The sequence below is a fragment of the Fringilla coelebs genome (genome assembly GCF_963513975.1).
Source record: "Fringilla coelebs genome assembly, chromosome: 5".
Classification (NCBI taxonomy): Eukaryota; Metazoa; Chordata; class Aves; order Passeriformes; family Fringillidae; genus Fringilla; species Fringilla coelebs.
This window is the reverse complement of record NC_140033.1, coordinates 7,095,954-7,108,381: the sequence shown is the minus strand read 5'-3', so window position 1 is coordinate 7,108,381 and position 12,428 is coordinate 7,095,954. Positions and strand designations below refer to the sequence as shown.

The following is a 12,428-nucleotide window of genomic DNA, read 5'->3' as shown; positions in this document are numbered from 1 at the left end:
GCTGAGTCGGGAATAGAAAAGTTGCTCCGGATTCAGGGCTGGAAAAGACAAATGTGTGTAGCTCTGCTTCCAAAGTGTGCCCGTATGGGAGTGCATCTGCACGCCCTGCAGGCTGGCTCGGCGTAAGGAGGGTTCTCGGCCGCATTGTTACCCGCTGGCTGCTGGGGAGGGCGGCAGAAAAGTTGTTTCAAACCTCTCCATAAAATTTCCAGGAGAGACAATTGCTTCTAATAATAGCCCTGGCAGCGGTTTAGCAATACAGCACACACAGATGCGGAGCTATCTAGCAAATCTCTCGCAGGCAAGTGAGGTCGCAGGGAAAGCTGAACTCCCAGCTCGTTGGTTTGGTTTGGTTTGGGGTTTTAGAACGTTGTCCTGAACAAAAACGCCGGCACCGCTCGCCCTTTCCAGCGGCCAAGGGGGTGTGGTGCCTGTGCCGGCGCGCTGCACTTCATGGGCTCGGCTGAGCCGGGCTTTCCCCGTGCCTCGGCTGTCGGGAGAGGCTGGATCGCGGCTCTGCCCAGCTCCAGGTGGATATCGGGGGGTCTCGGACCCGCTTCCCTCCAGATTGGTGCCCGGGGGCTGATGCGCATTGCCCCCACCGTGCATGGAGGGGTCTGTTACGGGCGTGGGGTCTGTGCCATCTTCCCTGCCTGGAATTGCCTGCCAGGCACCAGAGAATTCCCGAGGGAGCTAAACCCCTCGGGCTGATCCCTTTCTCCCTGGGGTGATGGCGGGGGGCTCGCTGGGGGGCTGCTGCCTGTGCTCTCACTTGGACCGTGATGCCGACCCTGGCCGGGCTCAGCTTGGTGGGTCAGAGCTGCTGGGCTCGACCCTCCTGGCACAAGTTACAGGCAGCCTGTTCTCTTCCAAATATTAATATTTGGAAGGTGGTTTTAAGCATCAGTGCCGGGCAGGTATGTGCCACGCTCTGCAGGAGGGCGAGCTCCTTGTGGGGTGGTTTCTGCAGCCCAGCTGTGCTGCTGAGCAAGGGGCTGTGGCAGAAGCATGAGGAGGCAAGGATTTACTGCTTTTTGGTACAAGAGGGGATATTTTGAAGGGTCTTCAGCTCAGTACCACCTTGTGCTGCTGCTAAGGTCAGCTGTGTCCCTCAGAGGACCAGACAGGCTGAAGGAGTTGGCATTGCCCATCCATCATGCTGTGTGATCAGTTTCCACAGAAGGGAGAGGTGCACGACTGGAGCAGAGCATGTGGATTTATGCACATGAAAAATAAGCGTTTTGTTCTTCAGTGAATTTTTGTTGTAAATGCCCAAGCTAAAAATACGGGATCTCTCATCTTGAGCATAGATGCACCAGTGAGCCACTCACAATCCTTTTGGGCAAGCTACTCTTGTCTCCTTGTAGGCTATTTCTGGTGGTCCTGTTGTTGCATGTCTGAAGTGGTTATTGCATTAAAAATGCAACTTGATATTTGAAGATACCTGTGGTGACAGCATTGGGTTGCTTAGGACCCTACAGCAATGCAGCATCACTTGGTGCAGAGAGATCCTGTCAAACTGTTTAGCCAGGTCGAGAGCTTCAGCTGTGCACTGGGTGTTGTTAAGAGGGACATAAGCCTGGGGAAGACTTCCCAAGTCATGGAATCTAGTTCCACACATCACAGGTAATTACAGTGGTACATAATATCCCCTTTGTTGCTACTGTACTGTGTGAATAATAGCAGAAGGCTTGAATCAGTTTTGAGTGAGGCTTAACAGCAAAGCCAAAGTGAAACTGCAGGTGTGGATGAAGGAGAAAATGCTTTATTAGGGAGAACTGGAAAGGGCTGGGGAGTCACTGAAGTCTCAAGGTGCAGTCTGTTAGCACTGTGCAGGAAGGGTCATGCATTGCAAGGGGGGTGACACGTGGGGAAGGTATTAAGGAGAGTGTTGATCCAGCATTAACCAAATTTGGGGTCAGGGCTTAGTGGTGTCCCCTGAAGATGCAGAAAGGCTCTGTATGACCCATTTCTTGTGAGCTGGATTGCTGGGACAAGCAAAGGCTGCTGTGATGCACAGGGCCACACTTAGGCTCAGATCTCAGGAAACTTGGGTGTCTTTTACTCAAACTCTCTGTGTTTGAGGAAATCGAGGTTTCTGCTACTCTGAGCTGCACCCAGAATCTCCATCTAGATGGGAGCCATGCCACAAATGCCCATCTCTTGGGAAGCTGGGGGGATGTGCTGTGGGGTCAGCTATAAGAGCAGGTAGCTGTAGCTCCCTGGGATCCCCTTGCTTCATCACAGGATGGGGTGCACAGCTGGCTCCCAAGGTCACTCAGAATGCCAATCTCCAGTCATCCTTGCTGGCTTGCTCCTTCCAGCAGCTGGAGCATTGCCCTGCAGCCCCAGTGCAAGCAGAGCACGGCAGCCCAGCAGGCAGCAAGGTCTGACAAGGTTAAGCTGTGATGGAATTGCTTACAAGCCTCCTCCAGCTCCAAATCCCAAGTTGTCCCAGCCTCTCTCAGGTTCCCTAAGCCAGCAGTGCATTGCCCAGCATGGCCTCAGGGACCACTGCAGCTGACAACATTCACTGATATTTCTTCTGCTCCCAGACGTATGAAAACTTAATCCCTGGCCCTCCTGTAAACTCCTGTAAATCTCACTATGTGCCATGTCCTAGAAAGCCAGAATTTGGTGAGGCTGCACAATGAGCTGGAGCCCCTGTCTTCTTTTCTGGGGATGAACCTTGTCAAGCGCCAAAAATGACTTTGATTGCTTTTCTCTGTGATCTGACACTGAGAAGGGACCCCAGACAGATATTTGATCGGTTCTGAGCTTCTGGGAGCACTTTCATGTTGATGAATTGCAAGCACAAAAGTTTTGATCTTGTCTCCTCTGCTCCAAGTCACCTTTGCACCCCACCTACTCATGAGTCGATGTCAGCCTGAAGATTTACTCCTTTACTCCTTGCCTGTGTTTGCCTCTAGTTGGCTGCCTGCCAGGAAAAGTAGAAGACCCTGATGTCCCTCCCCTTGCCATGCACCTCTGCTTCATGGCTGTGTGACACTGCTCTGAGGCCCCAAGGCTGGTGCCAGGTGCCCTGGGTGCCTCTCTGTGGGGTGAGGTAGGACTTCAGCCCTTGCCCAGCCTTCAGGTGGAGAGGAGGCCAGAGGAGCTGGAACCATTTGATTTCCAGTGCCACCAACAATGTTCTTGTTCACAGCCCACTTTGCTCCTTTCCTCGCAGATAGATAATACTTCTGCTTTTGTCCTGAGCTTCTCTGGGACATTTTCACGCAGTGTGGAACAGTTGCTGTGTCCCCACACTCAGGAAAAGATCATTAATGAGCAGCTAAATTATCTTTTCACCCTCTGCCTGCGCTGGTGGGATGAGGTGTGATTTAGTGTAGTAATCTTTGGGAAAAGTCATTGAGGCAAAAAAAAGAGATAGGCAAGTTGACTTTTTGTTACTTAAATTGACTGTAAAAAGGTCCAATGAAAATATCCTGGAAAGCTACAAACCAAAAAGAGGTTGATATTCCCATTTTGGCTAGAGAAATCCTTTTGTATGTACACTTCCACACGTAATGCCTAACATTTTGACAATGGTTGTTGGGCTTGCCAACCCACTAGGCTCAGGCTCTAATGTTTAGATTATTTATTTATTTTTCTTCTTAGAAGTCTCCAGATCTCCCAATCAAAATAAACCCACCCTTGTTTGGGTTTCCTGGCCGTGTGGGACTGCATGTGGCTGCAGCTGTACCACACACACTGTAAGCACTGCTGGCATCCCATCCTTCCCAGCTGAAGCATTTCATGCAGGGAAGTGCTTTGCAGATAGTGGAGCAGCCACGGGCTGACCCTGGGTTTATGCAGGACAAGCAGGGGATGGAAGCTGCTGCATCAAGTGAGCAGCTTGGAAAGGCAGCACAAAATCTGAAGCTGAAACGTGGCACCTGTCCTAGAGAGGGGAGTGTGGATTGAGCTTTTTCCACATTTAAACATGGTTTTGTCCTTGCTGTGCGTGGGGAGTGTCTGTGCTGGCCACCCCCAGCCAGGGTTTTGTGGAGACACTCATCATCCCAACACGTGGCTGCCACGTGTGTGCTCACACACTCATTTCCTGGTGAAATGGGGCACACAAGGGGACAGGGATGATTTAGGGGATGTGTAATCAAACACAGTGCTTCCTTTGTGCACGCACACATCCTCTCCCAGCCTGGAAGCGTGCTGGAAAATAAATCTGGAAGGTGACTTCCACTGTCTTCTGCAACTCTGAACTGCAAAATCCAAAAGAGAAAAAAGTTATATCTGGAGTGGTCTGGGCTCCTTGGGATGCTTTGCATCCCTGCTGGGGTGGTTATGCAGTCAATGAAGGTGTCACCTGGGCTTGTGCTGCAGGAGGTGGGAACTGGGAGAAGAGACCAGGGAAAACTGCCAGGAAGTACCAAGTCTGCTTTGCCTCTGTGTTGCACCATGGAAAGTGCCTTCTGAATTGCTCCAGGAGTGCTGATGGCAGTTCTGAGGGAAATCTGCACATCCAACAGTGCTGGGCTGTGTCCTCACCTTGTCAGTCCCCTGTCACAGGCACAGCTGACTGTGTACATGGCAGAAGGCTGCTCCAAAATGGATATTGAATCTATTGAATCCTTGGAGCTTAGGGCTCAGGGCTATCAGATCCAGCTGCTGAGTTTGCAGGCATTGCATCAGGCAGTTCCCTCTTCTCTTCCTATCCTTAACTCTTCTGCATCAATTCTTCCTAGTACTGAAGAGCTGCTGAGTTGAGTTCCAGAAAGGAACATCCTTCCCTGGCTCTTAAAAAGCAGAGGCATATGGTAAAAACCAGGTTTGTTTTGAAGTGTTTATTTCAGGTCTCTCCTATGCAGAGGTTACAGATTGTCCATATTTAGTTTGTCATGATGCAGAGATGACCTGGTCTTGCTGCACCAATAGCCAAAGAATTCTCAATACAGGTGGTGCAATATCCTGGCATTAGTCAGGCTGTGAATGGGGCTATAAAAGCACAGGCTGTGTCCTATAAGTAGTTTTCCCTGCTTGAGCTCTGACTGGGGCTAGTCTGAGCTCTAGTCCTCACCAGAAACACAAGTGTTCAGCATCAGGAGCTGTCAGGGCTGGAGAAAGCAGTTGGATCCCTTCATGCCCCTCACCCAGGTGTGCAGGCAGAGCCCTGGGAGATGTCCCAGCCCTGCAGCATCCCTGCTCAGGAGCAAAGTGGGAGCAGAGAGCATCAAACCAGACTTCTGCAAGCAGGACTGGTTCCTGCAAACACCTGCATCTCTGAGGATGAGTCAGCTGCTTGTCATCTGAGTGTGCTCTGCATCTCAGCCCGTCCTGCCTGTGAAACCCAGCTCTGGGGGATGATGCCCACCCTGCACTGACCCTGTCAGCTGCTGCTGCTCAGGCAGAGCTGCTGGCAGCTGCCCAGCCTGGGCACAGCCACAGCCCTGGCTCTCAACATCGAGTGTGTGTCTGTCAGACCTGCTGATTAGCAGTGGCTGGAAACAACCCGGTGACATATTTTCCCACTGGAAGCATATCAGTTCTTGGAGTGTTATTCAAAACAAGAAGGGGGAAAAAAAACCAACAAAACCAGCAGTTCTGTACACAGATTAACATTTAGCCTTTTTTTAGTTCTTTCACATCTGGAATGACTTTTGTAAGTGTGTTTTCTGTTATGTGCTATATATAATGCTGCTCAGTGCTCTCCCTTGACCTGCTCTGTTACAGCACCTGAGTGATGCAGTGCCCAGTGCCTTGGCTCCATTGATCAGGCAGCACCACTCACACCTCCAAAGGCTTAGTGATACAGTAGGTACAAAACACCCAGTGAGCACTAAAAGGACACTTCAAGCCATAAATCTTCATTTGTCCTTTAGAAATATTTCACACATACTATCACTTCCACTGCCTTGGGTCACTTTGGTCATCTTCCTATGAACCCACATTGATTTTTTTTTCCTCTGGCAAATCACATTAGTTTCAATAGCAAATAAATTGTCCTGTTTTCCTCTATAACTAAACAAAACCTCCTGTGAATGTGTTCCCAGAAGACTTGGATGCTCTCATGTAATTACACCCTGTCTGCGTGCACAAACAAGTGATATCTGGAACATTTTGCTGAAAGTATGCCACGTTTCAAGTGTGAAACTGTACAAAAAATTAAAATTTTATGTGTGTTTAAAAGGAATTTAACATGTCAGATGTAGGAGAGATTAACAGACATGATAATACCTTTGGGAATAATAATAATAATAATAACCTGTTGCCATGTACTTTATTGCCACATGGTCATTATCCTATGATGACTCACAGTGCTTGCTGCAGAATATGGTAGGGAATGAACCAGAAGGTGACCAGGAGTCCCTGCAAAGAAGTTGATGTGACTTATAAAGGCTCATTGGTAAAGGATTTCCCTCTTAGGTAATTTGCCTCATTTTCCCTTAGATCATGCTGTGTCCTTTGTGCATAGCAGAGTGAATACAGAGCTCTTCCAGGGGAAGCAAGACCCTTCCAAGGCATATCTTGGTTTTCTTGAAGCACAGCTATGCTCAAAAGTTGCTGAAGCACCTGTCCCAGGACCACTCTGCTTGTCCTTGTGCAAGGACACCAGAGATCCTTTATCCTCTTTCCCTCTGGGCCTCCCATTTTAGCTCTGCTGTTGATATTTATTTCTTTGGGCTGCATTAGGGACTGGCAACCCAAATGATGGATCACATATGCAAACATGGGATGATACTGCAGAACTTGCCTTAGAGGGATTATTATCCAGAAAATAAGTTCACCCTGGGGGAAATACAAAAAGAAAAGATCACCAAATAAAGATGTTGACAGAGTTTGGCTGAGCTGAGTTGGATCAGGAGACGTTTATGTACAGGGCAAGTTATTTTGGGTGTTAACTGGAAAGTTGGCAGCAAGGAGGATTGTCTACCTGTTGTCTCATTAACAGAGGTATGAGGGGCACTATTTTTTGCAATGGTTTTTGATTGTGATAGTGGCAGATTTTCAGTCTTTGGATATTCCTTTGGCATGCAGAGGAATAGCAAAGTCTGGATGAACAGTCCCAAGGTCTGTAAGGTGGGATGAGGCTGTGGGCTGCCCTTGCCATTCCCCTTCCACTTCCCATAGGATGCAACCCTTGGCTGTAGTGGTTTCATATGGATCCAGTGGTTTCACCAGACCTAAAGATGCCCTAAATGTGAACAGCTCATCATCTGCTCTGTAAGAAGTGATGGAATTCTGAGCAGGACTGCAGCTCTTCCTGTCCCACCAGGGCTTGGTGCTGGCTCCAGACAGGAGCTGATATTCCAGGTCTGTGAGGCTGTGCAGGGAAGTCTGTTGGGACAGGATGGCAGCTTCATCCCCTGACTCATTCAAAACTCATCTGCCTGACAGTGCTGCCAGCAGGGAAGAGCCCCAAGCTGGTGGGAGGAGGAGCAGCTGGGCTGCCTCTTTTGCACTATTATTTATTTATTACTTATTTCCTTACCCATTGCTGGGTGCAGCCAGCTTGCTGCACGTGCAGAAAGGCTCTAGGAGAAACATGGGCTTCCCAAGTAAAAGGGGAAGAGACAGCTACAAGATCCCAGTTTGAGGCAAAGTTTTAACAGCTCTGGCATGTTCTTAACCTAAAAATGCTGGCCCCAAAGCAGGTGACCATGTTGAACCACCTGCACAACTGACCAGCTGAGTCAAGGCTTATCAAAACACACTTCTGCTGTGTGCAGAAGGGGTTTCAAATCTGTAAGGTTTAAGACATCTGTGACCAGTGAATACTCTAGACTAAAAATAATAAATAATACTGAAGACTGTGTAACCTCCTTGTGGTCAGCCCCAGCTCCAGAGCTCAGAGGATGCTCTGACCAAACATATCAAAACTCCTACGCTCTCCACTGCTGCCTTGTAAATAGTGGGGATAATTCTTGGAAGCTGGTATATTTTTATAGTGGCAAATTGTTTATTTCCTTGCCAAGAAAGGGAAGGGACAGAGTTCCAGGGGCGAAGGAGTCAAACATAGTAAAAAGTCTGCGTTGGGAATGCCCTCTCCTCCTGCCTCAACATCAGAGGGCAGGGAGGCTGCAAGAATTCCTGCTTCCCTTTGTATTTGAACAGATTTAGATCTGTATTATTTTCAAGAAAGAAAACAATACGTGACCTAAACCAGCCCAGCCTCCGTTCGGGTGAGGAAGCCGGTCTGTCCAGGAAAGGACTCTCTTATCTCAGGATGTAACTGAAATCAGGCCATTGGGGCTGGCCATGCTCGGAGCAGTAATTCAGACATCTGCTGGGTAATGCCCTGCTCGGTTTAAAACGTGGTGTTGGAATTAGATTTCATTCTGACTACGCGGCTCAAGCACCAAGTGTTTTGAGGTTAAGACGCGGCATTCCCGGCTTTAGAGTTCGCCTGAGAGTTATTGCTTGATGTTGTAAATGGACTTAAGGACCGTAGGAGACGGTTTTTCATTTCAGCCCTCATGCAGTAAGCCACTTAAACACTTGCTTATGTCACACTGAAATAAAGGGGATTTATGGACACAGCTATGGGCTTTGCTGAATCAGAGCATTTTTGCTGAGTGCTGTTTAGGGGAAGCATGAAAAATAACCTGTGCAGATGTCCCTGGGTGATGCCGAGCCCAAGCAAGGCTGGAAAAGCGCTGTGTGGAGGAAGCGAGGAGCCCCTGGGCAGGCCAGGAATTCTTTTGTCAGCTCCTAAGACAAAACAGGGAAGTCACCAGGTCACTCAGCCTGCAGCTCGCCTTAATTTTTGTCCCATCGCTCCGTGTCGGCATCCACACAATGGCTGGGTCCTGCCATCCGTCCCAGCAGTGCTTCCAACAGGGTGACACCACAGCTGGCACTGTCCCTCCTTTCTCCAGGAGGACTCTTGCTTTCTGATTACTGAGGCTGTTTTCCTCTCTCCTGACAAATGAGTGTTTGCAGAAATCGTCACACCGCTTGATGCACCCCCTCTGAAACACATCCCTGTGCAGATCCCCCATGCGGTGGGTAATGTCAAGCACCACTCCCTTCCTGTGGGATGGAAGGGGATTTTAAGAGCTGTATCTGTGACCATGGTTTTGACAATGTTGCCTCCATTCACTAATCCATCAGAGAGGACATTAATTTTTCAAGGAGAGGGATAGAAAAGCTCTCAGGGAAAGCCCAAGGCCTCGCACGCGATACCTTCCTCTGGTGCTATCCAACCTGTGGGAGCTGCTGCATCATTGTCACCTTCTGTTTTCTGGCCAGTCAGTCCAGCTGTGGACTGTGTGTGTATTTCACAGAGCCTCAGAGCCCTTCCATAGCAGAGAAACCCACACTGCTTTAGAAGGTGAAGTCTGGTTATGCATCAGCCATTGGCTACTTCTCTTCGTATCACCATCGTCCATTTCTCCAGCATATTTCTGTGGCCTTTCTTCTCAGCTTCAAAGCTCCATTTGCCACCAAGTTCCCTTGAAATGGAATACTTAAAAGGTTGTTCCAGTTCATTTGAATATGCAACATCTTGGTTTTCTTACCAAAGTACTGCTAGAAGGTGACAAATGCCTGAGAATACAGCTGGGATACCCTTCCCAGGGGAAAAAACAACTGGCTCACAGCTAACCTCTCCTGCTCCAGAGTACCAAATAGCCTTTCCCATAAGAAATAATAGCATGAACAAATTTGAATGAAAAAGTGCTTAATGGGCACACACAGACAGTGTCTAGTGAGTTCCTACTTCTTCATACCCAATTCATGGAAGTGTTCAAGGCCAGGTTGAATGGGGCTCTGAGCAACCTGATCTAGTGGGTGGCATTCCTCCCTGTGGCCCAGGGGTTAGAACTAGATGGTTTTTAAGGTCCCTTCCAACCCAAACCATTCCATGATTCTGTACTGCTTATTTGAGAAAGCTCAGCTCGTGTTCTGAACTGCATTGCTGACGTTGGCAGACAGGACAGGCTACATGGACCTCTGCTCACAAGCCAGGAGTATGGGGCCAAATTAAAATCATTTTTCTGCCTCTTGAAAAAACAAACTATTATTCATCATTTATCTAGGAAAGACTTGTGGAGATAAATAGTGGAAATGAGGACTGTATTGAGAAATAACAGTTTCTCCTGGCTGTCTCACATCCTCAGAGCTTCAAGCCACTGAGGCACAGGTGCCTCAGATATTGCCCATTTTAATGAAAAGGAAGAGCAGGGAAGTGAGTATTTGTGAGGGCTTTGGGCTTGGAGCAGAGGATGGCATAAGCAGTGCTGCAGACCATGGTGATGTGCTCACCAGTGCAGGGCAGTGGGCAAGTCCCATGGCTGGGACAGGTGAAGCAGATTTGCACCAAGTTATCTTCCTCCTCTTCATTAGGTACCTTTTCCATTGAGTCACACCTAAGGGACCAGATTTAAGCATTGGAACAGGCTTTCCAGGGAAGTGGAGTCACCATCCTGGAAGTGTTTGAAAAAGCAGTAGGTGTGTCACTTCACAATATGGCTTAGTGGGTATGATGGTGTTTGGTTGAAGGCTGGGATTGGTGTTCTTGGAAGACTTTCCAACCTTAATGATTCTGTGATTCTGTGATTGCAAAAACAAGCAAACCCCAAGGGCAGAGCCCAGCCAGTGCTCCTCCTCCTCCTCATGTCCCCTCTCCCAGGTCCCCATCAAGGGTCAGCCCCATGCTCAGCTCTTCACACTCACAGCCATCCTCATCCCAGCCACCATCAGTAACATTTATTAGGTGCAGATGCAGACCAGGAATGGGGAGGATGCTCTGCAAACACATGACATAAAAATAAAGATAGTCCATTCCTCCAGGGTCTTGAAGTGTGAGTGTAGGACAGGAGACAGCAGATGGATGCAGGCACACGAAGAGGCAGTGCTGGTCAGTGCTGCAGGCAGCTGCTTGCCAGACTGGCCCCAGTTCAGCAAAGTGAAGTGCTGCCACATGTGCAAAGCTGTGCAGACGTCAAAAACACACTGCTTTTCCTCCCTCTCTCTCTCTCGACAAGCTTAGGAGTTGCCAGGATGAGAAGGTGGTAAGAAGTGGTCAAGTGGGAGCAGGATGTGTAATCTAAGAGTTTACTGTAATCAGTGGGCTGTCATCTCTCTCTGTCTCCTTTCAGCAGCTCTGTCCAAACAGTGGACAGAGTGACACAGATTTTTGTGGATTCAGCACAGTAATTGCCTCCAATTATAATTTCTGATGTGATTCAAGGAAGAAAATGCTGTATTCTTCTTTATTCCTGCAGTCACCAGCTAATGAAACGTGCCACGGATATTTATAGAACTGACATTGTAAATAGCATTTGCATTTGGTGCCTTTGAGTTATTTAGTGTGACAGTGCTTTCACCAGGAGGGGTTTTTTTCATTCTGAAAAGGAAAGGTTCTCTTTGGATCTGTTTCCTCCCATCACCTTGGCTGTTTGTTGGATGGAGCAGCTCTGTGGGCAGTTGTGATAATTTAGTGACAAAGTGTTGGGTGTACAGGGATTAGCTGAGCATTGTGAAGGTTTTGGGGCTGTGTCACAGACAGTTTATAGGATTCTCTGAGACAATGTTTGAGTTACAGTGAAGATGAATAGAGAGGAGGGCAATCATCAGAGCACTTCATGGCACAAACCAAAATAAGCACCAGCCTGCCTTCTCTAGGAAACCCGTTGTGTAAATATTTGGGTAGAAGCCTCCAAAGGAGATTTAAAGTCTTGTGATAAAGGTAACTAAAACATCCTTTCCTTGAGAAAAACAGCTGCAATTCAGAAGATCCCATGAGTAACCACAAGACAGATTTCCTTTCTGTAGCATCTCTGTATTAGAGTAAACAAACGTATATGATGGACCTCAAAATGTTGTGCAAAGGTCAGGATCAGTTTTGCTGTCCTCAAGGTGCAGAAGCCAAGGAGCAGAGAAGGAATGCATGCCTGTGTACAGTCAGCCCTCCTGCAGGCTACTCCAGTTCCTCAGGCACACAAACACATTGCTTCAGGTTTTCACATGCCTTAAAAGCAGTATCTGTGTTTGGGTATTGAAGATATATTATCTTCACAGGCTCACATGCATAAACGACAGAGCTTTTTGAAAGCACTCATGCTCAGTTCTTCAAGCCCTTGTGGGGGTCATGCTGCATGTGCAGGCACTAAAAGAAGTGGCAGATTTTCAGAAAAAAAAAAAGTGAGTTACTGAGCTGTTTTGGGTGGGGAAAAAATGTGTTCTGCATTTTGGAGGAAAACTTCCATCTGAGCTCGTGTTAAGTGTGGTCCATGAGAGGCTCATGGCCCATTTTCACACCCAGTGCGTGCAGCTTGCTGCCATATGGGTGAACTGTTAGCACTCAGGAGTGTGTAACACACGCCCACCTCTTCACATGTCTTGAGAAGCTTTGGAAATCTGAGGGATTGGTGTGGATACAGCATCCTGGCAGAGCTGCAGCTGAGTGAGCAGCAGGGATAGCCATGGAACTCAAATGTTTGAGTGTTCTCCCTGCTTCGAGCATC

General features: G+C 48.3%; 1 protein-coding gene across 3 annotated transcripts in view; it reads left to right on the top strand.

Moving 5' to 3' along the window:
• Positions 1-12,428, top strand: part of FRMD4A (FERM domain containing 4A) — a 212,232-nt gene that overhangs the window by 67,509 nt on the left and 132,295 nt on the right. The window lies entirely within an intron of this gene.